This window comes from Pan paniscus, chromosome 4 (assembly GCF_029289425.2).
Source record: "Pan paniscus chromosome 4, NHGRI_mPanPan1-v2.0_pri, whole genome shotgun sequence".
NCBI lineage: Eukaryota > Metazoa > Chordata > Mammalia > Primates > Hominidae > Pan > Pan paniscus.
In genome coordinates, this window is record NC_073253.2 from 164,727,569 (window position 1) to 164,746,499 (window position 18,931).

Sequence of the window (18,931 nt, forward strand, 5' to 3'; positions counted from 1 at the left end):
GCCATCCAGGTTTATCTTTCTATATGGGGGAAAAAAAGTATTTTATAGAAGCTCCTGCAGCAGCCAACTCCTTTGGTTTCATGTGTCATATGACCAACTCTAGGTCCAAAGTGCCTATGACTTTGCTTCTCCAGCCTGAATTGTGGAAATCCCAGTCTTTTCTATGGTTTTTGGGTCAGCCAAGCAACCATGTCTACCACAATAATTTCTGTATTATATCTTCATATCCCTACACATCTCCTTCATTACACCTCCCAGGATAGTTATCTAGGGTTTGACTAAAATACGGACATAGAGCCAACATTAAACTATTGAGTAACTAAGATTTTTGAAGGCACTGGCTTATAGGGAATGTTAGCAGGAAAAACCAGTACCAATTGAGTCAAACAGGAAAGACTGCCTCAATGTTTGCCAAAATGCATTAAGGCTAGCAGTTGGCTGATTTTAAAAAAATACATTTTCTAATTGTAAAAGAAATATAAGCTTATTTAACAAGAATTTTTGATTGTAGGGAATCATAAAAAGAAAGTGAAAGTCATCTAAAAGTAACTCCCTACATATTTGGTATATTCCCTTCAAAACATTTTTTGTAAGCGTTCTGCATATTTTCTTCCTTTCTCCACTCTGTTCTTTCCGTAACTATGCTAAGTTCTTCTGAAATCTGCTTTCATCTACCGAATATATCCTCGTTCCCTCTGCATATGGTTGCTGTGTTATATCTCATTAGGAAGTATCATTGTTAAGAACACAGATCACCCCAGACCATCTGGGTGTCACCCCCAACGTGACCACTTATCAGCTGCATAACTTCTTTGTGGTTCAATTTTGTCATATTTAAGATGAGATAATAATACTATCTATGTACAGGATTGTTGTGCAAATTAAGCTAGTTAATCCTTGTAATGCACTTAGTAGAGTGACAGGCAAATAATAGTGCTCTATAAATGTCAGCCAGTTTTATTGTATGGAAATATGTCAACTAATTTTATTAATCTTGAATTGGTAGATATTCAAATTATCTTAAAATATTTGATTTGATAAATGGCCCATCCATTAATATCCTTGAAAATACATCTTGTCAAATAATGTCCTAAGGATACAGTCCCTCAAATATAATTGTTGGGCCAAAGGATATCCACACTTTAAATTTTGACAATTATTTTCAAGCTGCTCTTTAGAAAGCTTGTTCAAAGCCATGTAGGAATTGACTGTTTTTGGGTAAAGGAAGGTCTGTTTTCCCATTCTAGACATTAATTTTTGCCAAACCAGCAGTGAGAATTCTCATTACTCTTTTAATTCACGTTTCTTTAATATGTAAAAAGGTTTAAAATTTTCTAAGTGTTTTTTAATCATTCATATATACATTGAGATGGAGTTTGGTTCTTGTTGCCCAGGCTGGAGTGCAATGGTGCGGTCTCGGCTCACGGCAACTTCCACCTCCCGGGTTCAAGTGATTCTCCTGCCTCAGCCTCCTGAGTAGCTGGGATTACAGGCATGCACCACCACGCCTGGCTAATTTTTTTGTATTTTTAGTAGAGACGGGGTTTCACCATGTTGGCCAGGCTGGTCTCGAACTCCTGACCTCAGGTGATCCACCCACCTCAACTTCCCAAAGTGCTGGGATTACACACGTGAGCCACTGCACCCAGCCAATCATTCATATTTTTAATGAATCATTCGATTGTGTCCTTAGAGGCTTAATGGATTTTTTGTTGTACGGGTCAGGTGACTTATATGCCCTTTAAATTAAAGAGTCCAACAGCAAAAGGGAGTCTGACAATATTCCAAACATTTCTTTTTGCATTCTCAATGACTGCTACCAAATTTTTCTCAGTTTGAAAGAAATAGCTGGTTAAGAGGAATTTTCAGCCTTTGTGAGATGTGCATCTGTTTAGAAAAATCTATGAAAAGGGAATAGTAAAAAGATGTGGGGAAAAAAACAGAAGAAAGCTATTTTAAATGAGAATGAGTTACTGAGTTATCTATTTGATCATTTTTTATTTTGATTATATTCGACGTATTATTTTGACATGCCCTAAGTTGTCAAGGAGAAAAAATGAGACTACTGTTTTGCTAAGTATTCCTGGTATGCATCTTTGTGGGGGTATGAATCACATAAGGCAACTTTTCAACTTTCCTAGGACCACTTGCCTCAGCATCACTCAAAGAGCTTAAATATCCAATTCTGGAATTTAATCCTCCAGACACTAAAGATGAGTCTTTAAAGATATATACCAGATAGCTCCATCTAGTAAAGGCCCTTTCTAGGAGATTCTTACATGCACCAATTTTGAAAAAAAAAACTTTGGAAAATACCCATTTAGTAACTTCAGTTCATTCGATTGTTCATCCATTTGTTCAAAGAGTAATTAAAATAATTACTGAGCACCTACAATGTGCCAGCCACTGTTCTGGAGATGGAACAGTGAATTAAGCCCATGGTCTAATAGGGCTTACATTATAATGGAGGCAGTCAAACAACAACAAAAAACATGCATTTTTATGCAAGGTGGTAAGTGCTATTACAAAGACTAAAGCAAAGTAAGAGGAAAGACAGTGATGTGGGGTGGGTACTTCTGTAGGTTTATTAATAATCTATAACTTTCATTTGTCTCTTTTTTTGAACAATAAAGTTACTTTAATATCAATCTTAGAGGCATTCCAACCTCTCAGTTCACCTGAGTTTGGGGCTGCCTCTCTTGTCCTCAACATATTCTTGCTTCCTTCCACCTTCACCTATTCCTGGAGACCTCTGGCCCTATGGGGTATTAGCAAGGTATAGATTCAGTGGCCAAAGGGCTAGCCTTCTCCATCAATAGCACCATGAACAAACTAATGTGTGGTAAATAAAGAGCCTAGACAGCAATCAAGCAGTGATAAAATATGAACCAAGGCAATATTTACAGCCTACCTATGCCCAATAAATTATCAACTGAAATCTTCAAGAAGCACACAGGCCAAGACATGGTGGAAGGATCCAGCACATTGGACAGCGCCAGTAGCATGGTAAGGTACAGCTGCGGAGGTCCTGCTGGCAGCTGCCAACTAACTTCCTGAGCATTATATTGCTCAATGCTTGGGTTAAATGAAGGTCAAGGGGTGGGAGGTGGGAGAATGAACCCAGAGCTTCAAAAGACCCTGAACCAAATCTGGTTAAACCAAGCACTGCTCAAGGAGGTTTTAGACCCTAAACCTAAAATGCAGCCAGAAACCCATACCAACAGTTACTCCTCTTTCAGAAGTAGCTGCAACAGCAACAGCAATGGAAATAAATATCTGGCAAACAGATTATTTGGCAGTTAGAGTTGAGTATGCAATTTTGGGTATACAAGTAGAGGTCTGCTCAAGTAAGACCAGAGTTTATTCTCCTCCTTCTCCTTCCCTTTCCTCCCCTCCTCCTCCCACTCCCTCTCCTCCTCCTCTTCCTCTTCTTCTTCCTTGTTTCTTCTTCTTCTCTTTTTCTTCTTCTCCTCCTACTTCTTCCTTCTTTCTTCTTCTTTCCTCTTTCTTCTTCTCCTCCTCCTACTTCCTCTTCCTTCTCCTTCTTCCTCTTCTTCTTCTTCTGCTTCTTTCTTCATCCTCCTCCCTCTCTTCTTCTCCTTTTTTTTTTTAAGAGACGGTCTTGCTCCATGGCCCAGGCTGGAGTACATGGAGTGCAGTGCCACAATCATAGCTTACTGCAGCCTTGAACTCCTGGACCCAAGCAATCCTCCTGCCTCAGCCTCCTAAGTAGCCGGGACTACAGGCATGCACCACCACACCCAGCCAATTAAAAAATTTTCTTTTAAGAAAAGGGGTCTTGCTATGTTGCCCAGGCTGGTCTTGAACCCCTGGGCTCAAGTGATCCTCCCACCTCAGCCTCCCAAGTAGCTGGGATTATAGGCTTGAGCCACAGCACCCAGTAGAGTTTCTTAACTGGTATCCATGCACTGGCTAGTCCATAAACCCTATGATATAAGCAAGCCTCTCTCTCTCTCTCTCTCTCTCTCTCACACACACACACACACACACACACGCACACACACACATTATCTATAGGTAGAAAGAGATCTGTGTGTGCGTGTGTGTGTGTGTGTGCATGTAGCAAGAGGGCTGTGTACATGTACATTATTTTTTCTGGGAAGAATTCTTATAGATTTCATCAGATTCTCAAAGGAGACTGTAACCCAGTAAAGCTTAGGAACTATCATCTTAGACCAAGGATCAGTATCCTTTAGAACTTGAGCTGGAATATGTAATTCAGCCACAGAAGGCTCTTGGTTAGAATGAATGTCATGGAATACTACTTCCACACAAACCCCAGCTACTGACACTCACCCTCAGGGTTATAAAATGTCTCATGCCTTGTGAGTTCAGTCCTTTGGACAGGAAGCTAAGTTTCATGTTTGTTATATATAAAGATCCATGTTAGGGATTTTAAAAAACACATTACTATGTTAGGTAGCTGTCAGTGCATGGTAAACCACTCAAAACTTAGTGGTGTTATTTACTTATGAATTGGTAATGTCAGCAACATGGATTAGGTTCAGCTACACGATTCTTTTGCCTAGGAATTACAAGGCATGGGTTTAGAATCCCACATTATTTTCGCCACATTCATTAATCAAGGTGTATTACAAGGCCAACCCAGATTCAAAGTTGTTGAGAAACAGACTACTTCCTCATGGGATGAGCTGCAAAGTCACACTGCAAAGGGGCTGCTCATGGAAGAATCACTGCGGTCATCTTGAAAACAATCTTCCACAGCTACATGCTGAAGAATTCATAGTTAAAATAATATGTTATCTGTGATTTGCTTGAAAACATCCCAGAAACAAAAACTGGTGAGAAAATAATTGAAAGAAAAATGGCAAAAAGCGATCATTGTTGAAGCTTGATGATGGGCACGAGGGTTATTTACATTAGTCTTTTTACTTTTGCATGCATTTGTAATTTTTTAAATTAAAAGGTTAAAATTAAATTAACAAAACACATGCTCTCTATGAATCCTCGTAACAATTATATTTTCCCCTTTTACATGTGTGGACAGTGAATAGGGGGCAGTCATGTGACTGGTCATTTCTAAGGTCACTCATAGAATAATAGCTAATATTTACTGAAGACATAAAATGCACCAGCGCCTTCCCAACATTGTACATCATATCTCATTTAGTCCTCACGATACTACGCATCAGGTAGTATTATTGTCTCCATTCCTAAGATAAGAAACACCAGAAAGCTGCCCAAGTTTACAAAATAAGTAGTGAAAGCCTGATTTGGATCCAAGAAATGTGGCTTCAAAGCCTCCACCCTATGAGGAGCAAAGCTGAGATTAGAATCAAGCTCTGTATGGCTCCAGCAGCAGGACCTCCCACTCCACGGTGCTAGGCTGGGACTTTCAGAGCTGGTGCTTCCCACGTCATTTTCCTTTGCTATACTGCCTGTCTGAATTTCCCTTCCCAAATGTGCACATTGCACATTAATACTGCACACTCAGTAGGGATCTGACTAAGTGGCCCACAGCCCACTTCCCATAGGTGGAACACCTCTATTTTCTTCTACTAAATATATAATATATCTGTAAGTCCTTTATAAACTGTAAGGTAATTTGAAAGGTTCACTTGTTCTACAAATTAAGTAGCATTTTAAATGAACAACTAGTTGAAAACTTATTTTTAAGACTCTCCAAAGAAGTTAAATCTCGTGGTAAAGCTCTCCTTTGGAATTGTCCTTACCAACATCTGCAAGTGCAAGCGTGTTTTCGTTCAGGGTGAGAATTGTAGGTGAGAATCATCATTGTAGGAGGAAAAGCAAGAAGACTCATGAAGTGGGAGTTTGGGCTATCAAAGTTTGTTTCCAGGAATGACCTAAGAAGAACCAACTGGGAGCAGCTTGGGATTTTTCATTTACTCTTCCTTCAGAGTGAAGATACTCTGTGCTACTCCTAAATGCTCTCCTGTCTACGTGTTAGAGCCTCAGCCACTCCAGCCTGAGGCTGTAGCTTGTCACTCCCGACTCTGAGGAAGTAAGAGAGACAATGTACCAAAATACTCGGCAGGAAAATCAGAGTGGAGGGATTTCACTCCCATGTTATACGAAATAGCACTAGGCATTGCCTGAAAGGATCCTTTGTCCAACCCCATCAGCAGCAACACCACATCTCAACTGCAACGGAGAGGTCTATAGATGCAGAGTTGAAGTGTGTGCATGTGTGTGTGTGTGGGTGTGTGTGTGTGAATGGATTCATGACTTATTTAGAAACATACCAAAACTTAAAAAGAGAACGTTTGCTCTAAGAGTTAGTTACTGATACAAAGCAATGTGACAGAATATTTTATTGAGATTCAGAATAAAAATCGTTCTTCCGGGGTCCTATGTATCTTTTTGTAAGATAGGCTTGTGTTCCTTCCATGATAAAGGGAAAGTAAGTAAAATGGTGTCTTCCACACGTACAAGACTTGTCAACAGTCTTCTCCCAAGCATCCCAGCTGTCCAGAGGACATTAAAGGACTGAAGACATTAATTGATTGATAACATGGAGCTATGCAGTGCTTTCCAATGCTTCATCTTTCTAAGAAATCAAAATTAAGGAGCATGAGAAAGCAGAATCAGCTAATTACAAAACTTAACATTATATAAAAATATAGAAGGAGAGATAGAGAGAGAGAAAGAAGAGAAAAAAAGAAGAAGAGAGACAGAGAAGCAACCTTCTTACAGACAAGCTCCTTAATCACTCAGGTTTCAAACTCAGTCAATTACAATCACACACACAAAACAGTCAAATATTTAATAAAAACACAGTTGAAACTTGACCTCAAATACTTGTAGGTGCATTGTATGTATCAGGCTTCCCAGAAACAGGAGTCATAAAAACACATTATTTATCAAGAAGTATTTTCTCTCGCCATCCAAGTAAACTCTTCCCCTGGAAACCACACAGCTGTCGCCTTTGGGAAAGAGGTTGGATTGCGGGTGCTAACTTTCCTATCTTTAAGTTCCCTCAAACTAGGCAAAGGTAAATCAAAATTTGAATTCTCTTCAGCTTTCAGAATTTCAGAGAAACCAGAAGTCTATACCAGAATATCAGCCAGATACTATGAAGGGATCATAGTTGAGAGAGTTGGAACTGCTGAGTTTTTAATTTTAAAGTTGGTGCTACTCAGCCTGGAATGCACTCTAGGTCACAGCTCTCAGCACATGCCCCCTTGCAATCACGGCCACCAGACATTTTTCTCTCACTGTGGGAAAGTGTCGAATCGTTTCTCTTTGTGTGTGCATATTTAAGTCACAGGAAATGGTCTTTATATCCCACTCATAGGAATGAATGAGGTGTGAGAACATTTTAATTTCATAAAAATGTTTCATGTCTTTATCAGACTGGATTTGCTTTTGTTTCTTTTGCATAGCTGCTTAAAAATTCCAGTAATTCTAAAAGTGATGTGGATTCATTATGGGAAATGTGTACATACAGATAATAAAAGCAAAGAAGCAGAGGAAGCCATCTAAAGACATGCAAAGACAACTACTGTTAGCATTGCCTGTTGTCTGGAAGCCTTTCTTAAAATATAAATTTTTCATTATTAAGGGTCATCTTCATATTTTCAAGAAAAGTGCCTTTGAAATAATTTAGAATTTCATCACAATTCTGATACTTATAATTATAGAATTATGACATTATAATTTTCACTGTAAATAATGCTTATTGTAATAAACAATAAAGAACACTGAAAACTAAGAAATAAACCTAAACCAGTATCTATGTAATTACAGGCAATTAAGGGTAATTAAAATATAATTGGCCTTGGTTAAAGTCAAAAGAGATATCATTTGGGCCCCAGCTCTGACACTAACCCATAGTGTGATCAAGAATAAATTACTTGACTGGATGCGGTGGCTCATGCCTGTAATCCCAGCACTTTGGGAGAACGAGGCAGGTGGATCACTTGAGGTCAGAAGTTCAAGACCAGCCTGGCCAACATTGTGAAACACCGTCTCTACTTAAAATACAAAAATTAGCCAGGCGTGGCGGCGGGCACCTGCAATCCCAACTACTCAGGAGGCTGAAGCAGGAGAATCTCTTGAACCCAAGAGGCGGAGGTTGCAGTGACCCGAGATCATACCACTGGGTGGCAGAGCAAGACTCTGTCTCAAAAAAAAAAAAAAAAAGAATAAATCACTTTACCTCTATTAAGTTCAGTTTTATCTGCAGAATCAAGTGGCCAGATTTTATTCCCAAGGTCCCTTCTAGCGTTAAAGTTGTCTGATATCAGTTGAAGCAGAGTCAACAGTTAAGCACCTCTTTGCTATATTTTACCTGTATAGGCAATCACTTCTAAATATTCAAATTACTAATTTTATTTTTCACTTCTAGATGAGCTTATCCAGATGATACTTTAATTCTTCATCAGTAAGAACACAGAGAAGTAAACCAACTTAAGAGTTATTATGTTAGTCATAAATTTATTCATATGCTAAGCAGACTAAATTGAAATATGACAAAAATGACTTTTAGAGCTACCACACAAATTTTTCCTCAAGCAGAGTATCAGATAGTCTGCTGCAATATTAAGAACTTCATTTGTATAAAGGAGAAGAACCCTAGAATCAGATTGGAGGACATTGGAGTGATAATATAATTGAATCTTGCCTCATGGCATGGATGGCAAATTCAAATGCATACAGGAATCATACACACAGGTAATATAAATGTCTTCTTATATCTGGCCCTTATGAGAAAAGCCGATGATAAAGTGACAGGCCTTGGTGAACTGGAAAAAGCATACCTAGTATAAGATCCAAGGAACTGGTGGATTGTTGACATGAGGAGTATGGACACAAAATAGCCAAATCTGATTTTTCAAAATACGCTGGAAATCCACACTGTGTGTGTGTGTGTGTGTGTGTGTGTGTGTGTGTGTGTGTAAATTCCCAAGTTTCCAGCTTTAAATCAAATATTTTTTTTTCTTCTGCACTGTGTGTGGGCCAAACAGCACAATGGTGAGCCACTAATTTGCAAACCTACAACTTATACTGAAAAACTGACTTCTTCCATTTTCTGGAAGAAGAGAGACAGAGAAGCAACCTTCTTACAGACAACCTCCTTAATCACATAGACATGCAACTGAAACACCAAACAGTGGAAGACCAAACCAATCATCTGTGGAGGGGAAGAGTAAACCTATATTGTAATAAAACAACCACAACATTTATGCCTAAGGAGATAAATTTTGAATATATTTTCTCCAAATAGCTAGTGATGATTGGATTGTTTTACCCACAGGCAAATAAACTTGCAACTCTTTGCTTTTCACAGTTGACATCCTACAAATCCAAACTAACCATTTTTAAATGAACTTGGTAAAAAGCCTTATTATCAATGTATGTAATTTCCTTGAATTAAGGTTGGGCAATAAAATTATCCCAAAGCCTCTGACCAAGTCCCCATCCTCGTCCAGCCACAGTGAGAAAGGAGGAACAATGCTAACAAAGATATTCCACTGCTGTGCTAATGCATCCAACACTAGCACACTTTTCCCTCCTTCTTGTTCCTATAAAAACATCTGTGCAAAGTGGGCCCAGCTGGCTTGCAAATATGTTCCAAGATGCAGGCCAGTTTCCAGCCCCTCTGTATCACCCTTTGTCTTGTCTCCTTTCTGCCAGTGCGCATTTCTCTCTTAAGTAGCTAATGCTTAGTGAAAAAAATCAATGTTAACAGGTTAAAAGTTAATGTGCTTCACCTGTTTCACCTCCGTCCATTAGTAAACTTGGACCAGCAAAGGGGGATTTGACATATTACCTGTTTGCCTATCTCCTCCATGGGGGAAATTATGAGGGGTTCTCAAGAGTTATTCATCAAAACGTCAGGCTCCAATTTAGTAAAATCATTATAACACTTGCTTTCTGGGAATTATCGTGAAATCTCACTCCTTTTCCCTTTGTAGAGAACCTGCTGTTGGCTAAGAAATACACCCACCCACGACTTTTATTTACAGTTCAAGGTCTATTTGGGATGGTAGGAAGGAAGGAAATTTCAGGAATCAGCTAGTAGTGAACAGTCCTTAGAGACTGAGGCAGAAAAGCATCCAGACTGCTTGGGAAGCCTCCTGAGATTAGGGGGTTCTTACAACACTGCAAAGGACTTCCAAAGTTTCCATTAGTTCAGACTCACTGAGTTATGAGAGCAGTTCCACCTGGAAACGATCTCAATTTCAGCCAAGGCAGCAAGCATTTGATATTCAGATAGATTAAGAAGAATAACGTGTAAAAAAAAAAAGTGAAGGGGGTTGGGGAATATGGGAGCAAGTCTGAGGCACTTGAAATCATCAAAAAAGTTCAAAGTGGCAAAATAGTGATCCCTTAGAGAGTACAGAGCTGGGGTTCCTGGAACCAAAACCTACACTCAAGATTCAGGTCTTCACCTTTATCCACATCCTAGTTCTTGCACAGTAAACCTCCTCGGTCTTCTTGGCTCACTGGGGGATTTTAGAAGTTTTTTAATTCCCATACTGCCGGTGGCTCTTTATTTACCACCTTCGCATCAAGAAAGTAAGTGCTAAAAGGCCACAAACCCTGAAGTTTCAAGGGATGGTGCTCGCCTCAACCCGAATTCAGCTGCTGACTTTCCCGAGAATAAGCCATGCTCTCCCACCATTAGTGTTGCCAGATGTAGCAAATAAAATTGCAAGGTGCAAGTTAAATTTGAATTTCCAATAATAGTAAATAATTTTTATTATGATCCCAAATATCACATAGGCATACTTATACTAAAAATATCCATTTAGTTGAAATCAAATTTAACTGGGTATCCTGTATTTTATCAGGTAACCCTGCTATGAACAGATTCAGAAAGATGGTTGGACTTTACAGCCTAGTGCATTGAAGAAGAAAATTCATTCAACAAAGCTAGTGAAGGGGAATTTTTAAAATGTATGAAGCTCTTAACTGCCAGAAAAATGCCAAAAGATCCACCTTATGTGCCTCTTTATGTGATCGGCTAGTCCAGAGATTCTACACCCTGGCTGCACGCTAGTCACTAGGGAAAGCTGAATGTTTCTGATGAGTGCACCCTTCCCTAGACCTAATGAATCAGAATGGAATTTTTTAAAGATGCTCCCTAATTCTAAAGAGCAGTCAGGTTAAGATGCACTGAGCTAAAGAGGCAATGAAGAAAAGCTGAAGTGTGGTAGAGAATGTATGACTGTTTCAACTCAAGGTTCCTAAACTTTGCTGCAGATTGGATTCACCCAAGGATTTTTGAAAATCACTGACACCTGGCACCTACCCCAGACATTTCGGTTTAATTAGTGCTAGGTACAGCCTGGGCATCAGGATTTGTGAAAGTTCCTCAGGCTTTTCTAATACAGAACAAAGTGTGGAAAACACTGTGTGACCCTAATATACCTCTGTTTCTTAAGAAGAGAGCAGCTCTAATTACTTTCGTGGGAGTAGGAATGAAATCCGACCTTCCAACCATATTGAAAAATAAATTAGATATTACTTTTTAAACCTATTTTTCCCATGTTAACTTCAAGATTTAAACCTTATTAACGGGATGTTGTTTTCAGGAACTTAACTCTGGCTCTGTTTATAGGATGCGTATTAATCCCTTTGCCAGGAGTTTTATAGATGGGAGAACGACAGTCACCCAAGACCCTTCTATAACTCCTGCTTTCAGTCATATATAATGATAACGATTACACACCCATGGAACTCGGAGGCCACACTTCATTTGTATATCAAGATTGCACAAACTGATGGATTGACATGAGAAGAGTGTAATGCCAACCTCCAGACTAAGTCAAAGAAGGAGAAGAATAATCTGTGCCTTGCTAATGCAAATGTGGTCATAAGGGATGCTGACCTTTCTTACAAATTGCCAAATGCACACTGATCCCTCCAACATTTAAAAGGTTACTCACCCTCAAGAGATTATTCATCCCTGACTTGACAGAGAATGCAAGAACATTACTTGAGTGCCAAAGCCAATAGATATGACTTTCCAAAGAAGCATGCTTTGTGGGAGGATATGGGCTTTACCCCAGCTGCTTGGGTAATCTGAGAGCCAAAGAAAGATATGACTGTCAGAGAAGACACCTGATGAGTTCCAGAACTTCAGTTTAGGGAAGTATTTCACACGACTAAACAATTTATCAAAAGTGGCCAAATACTGCTAGCAGTGTGTAGTATGTCATGGGTGAGTTGATGGGATTCGTTTGTGATGAAGCCAGAGTCCCAGCATCTTGCCAGGCAGTGGAGAGGTAAACAGACCAGAAAAGCAATGATTAATACAAAGAAAGGAACACATCTACTGTCAGGGCCACCTCAAGTTTTATCACCATGATAGGAAGAAAAGGAGATTTTGCTGTCTGTCTAGGGTATTTCAAGTCCACAAAACCTTCTCATTCTTCATATTTTGAGAAAACTTTGGAAACATAAAATTATTTTTTAAAAACAAACACCTAACATTTCTCGTGACTGTACTTTTGAACTTTCTTACTTGCTCAGTTGATCATTTCATAACTAAAGGACTTTAAAGATTCCTGAAATTATACAATGTTTTTAATATTTTCTAGTTTGAAATATTAATATGACAACATGGGCCAGATTTGTTTTGAAGGATACACATAAAATCTGTCTATAACATGATAAAATATTAGGAAATATATGTTTTAAAGCTTTAAGTTCATCAAGGGTAGCTCTTGCTTTAAGATAACTTAATATGTGAAATTGAGTATTTACACAAAAGTGAACATTTACTTCAGCCAAGCATTCTTTACTTTCCAGGCCTCTTCAATTATTTTACACAGCACGTTCCCAAGTACATTTAAAAATGCTTGAATTACAGATACTACATCAATAAATAAATTCTTGGTGAAAAAATACTGGTTCAAGTGAGGAAAACCTACATTGTCATAAGTGAATGAAGCAATTAAACTTGCAGAGGGTGTCAAATATCCCAAACTAGTTATTTGGTATACTGGTATACTCAGTTTGATTTCATGTAAACTGATTAATAAATGCTCAGCACTTTTCACTCAGAATTAAGAATAACAATTCTTCTATAAGTTACTTTGATCTCTAACAGATATAAAAGAGTTCATAGATTTCCCACTTAAATCAATGAATTTCATTTGATACTAGTGATTTGAGTATGCATTTTTTCATTCATTCATCAAACTTAACTTTAGCCCTTGGCATGTTTCAGGCACTATGGTACTTGCTGGGAGATACAGCTTAGCGAGGGAGGCAGACATAAATTACACAAATTACTACAAGCTATTATAAGTGGCCTGAAGGAGAAGCACAGGGTGTTAGGAATTGTATATAAGGGACGTGCCCTAGACTAGGGACTCAGAAAAAGAGTCCTGGAGGGAGTGACATTTAAGCTAAGACAGCGCTCTTAATAATAACAGCTCCCATTTACTGACATTATGCTAAAGGTGCTTTAAAAGTGTTAGTGATGATCTATTGAATTAGATACTTTGATTTTGCCACTTTGTGCATGGGGAAACTGAGACTTAAAAAGAGCAAGTGGCTTGTCAAAGGTAGACACATCTAGGAAGTAACACAGCCTGCAGTTAAACCCAGATGCTGACTCCAGAACATGTATTGTGTGCTTAACTATTAGTTATAGTACCTCTCCAGAGAACAGGATGAGACGAGTGAATTAAATAAAGGGAGGAAAAGAGTGTTCCAGATGAGAAATAACTATAATCTCAAATGACTAAGAGCACAGATTATAACAAATATGTGCACTTGGCAAATCTAACTGAAACTAGCAAAGAAACATTTCCCAACAGAATCTAATTTCTGTTACAGAAAGAGGCTTCCTTCAAACAAAATATCTGCAAAGATTGTCACCTAGTGGCAACAGGCAGGAGGTGGGTTTTGGGCTGGTATTTCTGAAGAGGTATATCCAGTTGCTTACCTGGGGATGCTGATCATCAATTTCCATGTCTACTGTGTGCACTGGGCAATCCCAAATGGATTTTCCTAGAAATAAAATACATTAACCTAAACATTATGATATCAGCAACCATTTCTTTCAACTGAATTGAGATACAAACAGAAAAGTACGGTGTCACAGTTTCAAGCCCTCAGAGACAGAAAAAGACCCCAAGTTTTATCCTATCCCTCTGTGACTTGGGCCAAATAAATTTGGGCCAACAAAATGGTGAGCAATGTAAATCATGGCTAATGAATATGTCTTATTGGACAGTGAAGTTTTGGGTTGCTTTACTGGATAAAGAGCCTCCAAGTAGTTGAGGGACTGTCAAAAAATATAAGGGATATGTAATGAGTTATGCTAGAAAGTAGGAATCCATAACAACTACAGTCTTTTAAATGGTTGCGAAAGTTAGGACTCTCATTTTTAATATCATGTATATCTTAAACTAACCAGAGTGAGTACACTTCTTAGCAAGTAAAAACTATAACTGATAGAAACATGCAGTCTTAATTCTAACTGGCTTAGGTGCTAAAATCACCTGAAGAAGTGAGTTTAGAGGTGTGGCGGTAATCTGAAGTGGAACAAAGGAAGGGATTCCACATAAGCTGTTTGAATCTTTATTTTCCTCCACAAACGATTAAGCCCCTTTATTTAGGATAAGTTTTCTTTTCACTCAACTAAGACATTTTTCTCAGAGAAGCCAGATCCAGTCTCTGGAAATTAGCAACTTTCCATTTTAGCCTAAGTGTAGAACGGGAACTTGACAGGTTAAACATCACAGGTTAGTCTACTCAAGATCAGACACAAGTATTGCTATGTGTATTGGTTAAAACCCTTTATGTTGCTGGCTGGCCACGGTGGCTCACGCCTGTAATTCCAGCACTTTGGGAGGCCAAGGCAGGCAGATCATTTGAGGTCAGGAGTTCGAGACCAGCCTAGCCAAAATGGCGAAACCCCATCTCTACTAAAAATACAAAAATTAGCCAGGCGTGGTGGTGCACACTTGTAATCCCAGCTACTTGGGTGGCTGAGGCAGGAGAATCGTTTGAACCCGGGAGGCAGAGGTTGTAGTGAGCCGAAATCGCACTACTGCATTCTAGCTTGGGTGACAGAGTAAGACACCATCTCAAAACAAACAAACAACAACAAAAAACCTTTATGTTGCAAACGACAGAAAACAGAAAACTCAAAGTGAAGCTGTGTGGTTTGAGCAAAAACTGAACAGTCCAGGGACAGCTCTAGCTTCATGAGAGGCTTGATGCAGGGCTCAAATGGCATGACCAGAACTCTTTGCTCCCTCTCTTTCAAGCAGATTTGTCTTTCATGAACCCAAGTTGTCAGCTGGAAGCTCTGGGTTATAAAGTTTAAGTACAGAGGGTGTATTAATCTGCTCAGGCAACTCTAACAAAATACCACAGATTGGGTGGCTTAAATAACAGACATTTTCTCACAGTTCTGGAGGCTGGGAGTCCAAGACTAAGGTTGGTTTCTGGTGAAGTCTCTCTCCCTGGGTTGCAGACAGCCTCCTTCTCGCTGTGCGCACTTGGGAGTAGTGGGGAAAAGAGAGGGAGAGATAAAGAGGAAGGGGACCTATCTCTGATGTCTCTTCCTCTTCTTATAAGGACAGTAGCCCTATCAATTAAGGCCTCACCCTTGTGACCTCATTTAACCTAAAGGGCCCTGTCTCCAAATACAGTCACATTGGGAATTAGGGTTTCAACATATGAATATGGGGTGGGGGGCAATGGGGGTGAGGACACAATTCAGACTATAACAGAGGCAGTTAACAAAATCCATTTTTCCAGCTGTCCCAGTGAAAAATCTCTTTGGCTTAGATTCCATCACATGCACATCTTTGAATCAATTACTGTAACCAGGGTGACGGGATATCCTAGAGATGAAAGGTAGCATCAGTTTTAAAGAATTCGTATGGCTGAAAATTGAGAAAATAGAAATTATACAAAAGAATAATCAGAATTCTCTTGGAATAGGAGGAAGGAATTCATGCTAGGATGTTAGCTGATAAATGTCTACTATATTGGGATGGTGCACTCTTTCTCTGAGAGAAGACTCCCCCTATTTAAAGAAAAAATAGTATAGCTATAAGGCTCATTCAGAGTTGAAGCTGGTGCTATACATTGTTGATATAGGAGAGATCGCAGACTGGGTTTCATTATCATTATTACTACTAAACAGTCAAACCCACCTGCCTGGTACAATGCTTCATTCTGATATCTAATTATCACAGTGGAAGTTGTGACAATTCAATTTCCTGATCTCTTCTCATATGGCTCCTGTTTTTCTTGTTGGATCCTTATTCTCCTCCTGTGCCACGGATTAAGACAATCCCAAAAGTCCTGCACACACCCCTCCGTTCTCTCTCAAAGCTTTTTTTCTTCATCTCGGCCATCCCCCAAGTTTCAGTGACCACAACCTTGAGTGTAACTTTCATAACTTCATATTCCAGCCCATCCTATAAATCACAGAACTCTACAGCTTAATCTCATTCTTATTTGCAGACTCTGTGTCTCAGAGTCCTGAGCTTGTTTTTGCTTGATCCCAGCGAAGACTAGCTTGCAGCTCTACTTAATAACATGAAGGAACAAGAAAGTCTAAGTCATTCTCTAAGTAAGGATTTACTGTTTATTGTTTGGTAAATGTCTCTTCCACTAAACTCTAAGTTCATTTAATACAGAGACTATTCATTTGTAATGCCCAAAACAAATGATCATTCAATAAGTTCCTGTCAAAATATATGCAGCTTTCAATATAACGTAACAGTCTAATCCTCTCGTTTCGTCTAGAACAGTCACAATGAAGAAATGATGACAAGTTCACTACAGGAGTCTATCCCAGTTCTGAACAGCTATAATATTAGGAATTGTAACTGAGGGCCACAGAGTTGGGGGGTGGGTGTTGTTTCCCAGAATCTGAACTCCCATCCTATGCTTGGTGAATCCACTACTGTGTGAGGAGGCCAAGTCCCATCTCTCCTTACATAAATGGAAAATAACAGATACAAGGTTGCTGTTTTTTGCTTTTTCCTGACCTTTGGTATTTAGGCCATGGTATGCGGACCTTGCCTGAGTACAGAGATCTGCATCTGGTACTGTGAATCAGAAGTTCCATTAAGTTATCTTAAAAGTAGAACCCAACTAGAATTCATTTCACTTGTGACATCTAGTGTCCAGTGGTGGTATTGGCAGTCCTGTATTCAGGCCATCCCTAAAGAATGACCTTTATTATGACATGGGGTAACCTCTAAGACTTTCCTAATGCTGTCCCCTCCCCTAGAATGCACACCTCCTTAGCTCTGCCATCCTTCAAGGCCCTGCTTGAAGTGTCACATGCACTGGGAAGTTTTAAAGGAACATTTAGACAAAATATACCTCTCCCTTCACACAACTCCTTTAGTGTGGGGCATATACCACTTGCACAGCATTTACAGCCCTGTAAGTTCTATTTGTTTTTTAAAATCTCCTACTATATTGCGAGCATCTTCTAGGCAATAGTCGAGTTTACCACATCTCTGAATTCCTCCACTATGCCTAACACATTGCAGTCACTCAATTAATAGTTTAAAATATACATTTTTAAAATAGAATAGGAAGAAACATTAATAACATAGGGTATACCTTCTCTTGTAACAAAGGAGAAAAAATAAGTTCAGATCGATTTTAGATTACCTAACTGCAGCCAGTCATGATTGGCCTAAGCTAGAACAATCTTTTCCTGGCCCCTGAGTTAAGGAATCTTTGTTCAGTGATAGGGAAAACGGTATTTGTTTCATTTATCCAAGAACATAGGTGTGATTACAAATGAATGAGCATCTGGTTCATTGGAGTCCCAGATAAATCTGTGAGACTACACTGTGAGCAATTTGTTGCCAATCTTAAAGCTCAGATCAACCCTTTGAGTCTGGCTTAGCTCAGGCAGAAATTGTAGTCTGCAAAAGAAACTGAGAAGAAGAGGGCAAGGAGAGTGTGGCATCCCAAGACATAAAGACTCAAATCAACGAGAGCAAGCAACTCTGTCAAATTTCACCAGAAGTGAGGACTAAATATTGACTACCGAATTTTGCAAGGTAGGAATCACTGGTAAACCTAACAAGAGCCACTTCATAGTATTGGTTGGGACCAAATCCTGGTTAAAGTGGGAAAAACAAACAAAAGAACAAAAGGTAAGAAAACGGAGATAATGGATGTAAAGATTTTTTTTCCCCAGAAATTTTGTTATAAAGAGATGAAAACAAATGGGGTGGTTGCTGATTGGTGTCAAGGAGGATTTTTTAAAAAATGAAATCATGAAATGATTTTATGGCAATCACTGCAGCATGTTTATGAGCTGATAGGGAAGATCCAATAGAGAAGAAAAAACTGAAGATGCAAAAAAGAGCAGTTAGAGCCAAGTTCTCAAATAGGCAAGAAAAGATGGGCTCGAAAGAACGACATGATTCATGTAACAGTTACTAGGACTCATCAGTGCTCATTAAATGTTAGCTATTATTATTTCTGATCGCTTGAATTTTTGAATAGGCATCAGGTTTACAAAATATTATTATTAAAAACACATGCAAACAGCTTGGACTCTAAGTCAGACTGCATTCAATTCTAGTTCTACCACTTGGACAAGGCACTTTTTTTCTTCGGGCTTTTTCTCTGTGGAAAACGAGGAGTAATATCTGCCTCATAAGGCTGCGGGCTTAACTGAGATAATCTGTAAACTTTAGCACATGGTGGGAACTTAATATTAACGCCAGTATTACCACTGGTAGGGTGCATGAGATCGCACGATGGTGCCAAAGGTGTCTCTCCACCGCCCAGCCCAGCGACACTGTTCCCCTAGAAGGCATTGTCGTAAAAACAAAACAAAAAAAAACGAACAAACAAAACACCAAAACACGGAAACTAAAAGCAAATACTTAGAAGACATGCAGGAAACCAGCCCAAGGAAAAATTTATGTGAAGGAGCCACGTCTGCGCCTGCGCCTGCGCCTGCGCCAAG

At 39.2% G+C, this 18,931-nt stretch overlaps 1 long non-coding RNA gene across 1 annotated transcript; it reads right to left on the bottom strand.

The window, feature by feature from the left end:
- Nucleotides 1–6,352: 6,352 nt before the first annotated feature.
- Nucleotides 6,353–18,928, bottom strand: LOC129397830 (uncharacterized). Its single transcript, XR_008625473.2, has 3 exons — nucleotides 18,693–18,928; nucleotides 13,907–13,971; nucleotides 6,353–6,550 (listed from the first exon to the last, which is right to left on the bottom strand). It is a non-coding gene; the product is annotated as an uncharacterized LOC129397830 (long non-coding RNA).
- Nucleotides 18,929–18,931: the final 3 nt, after the last annotated feature.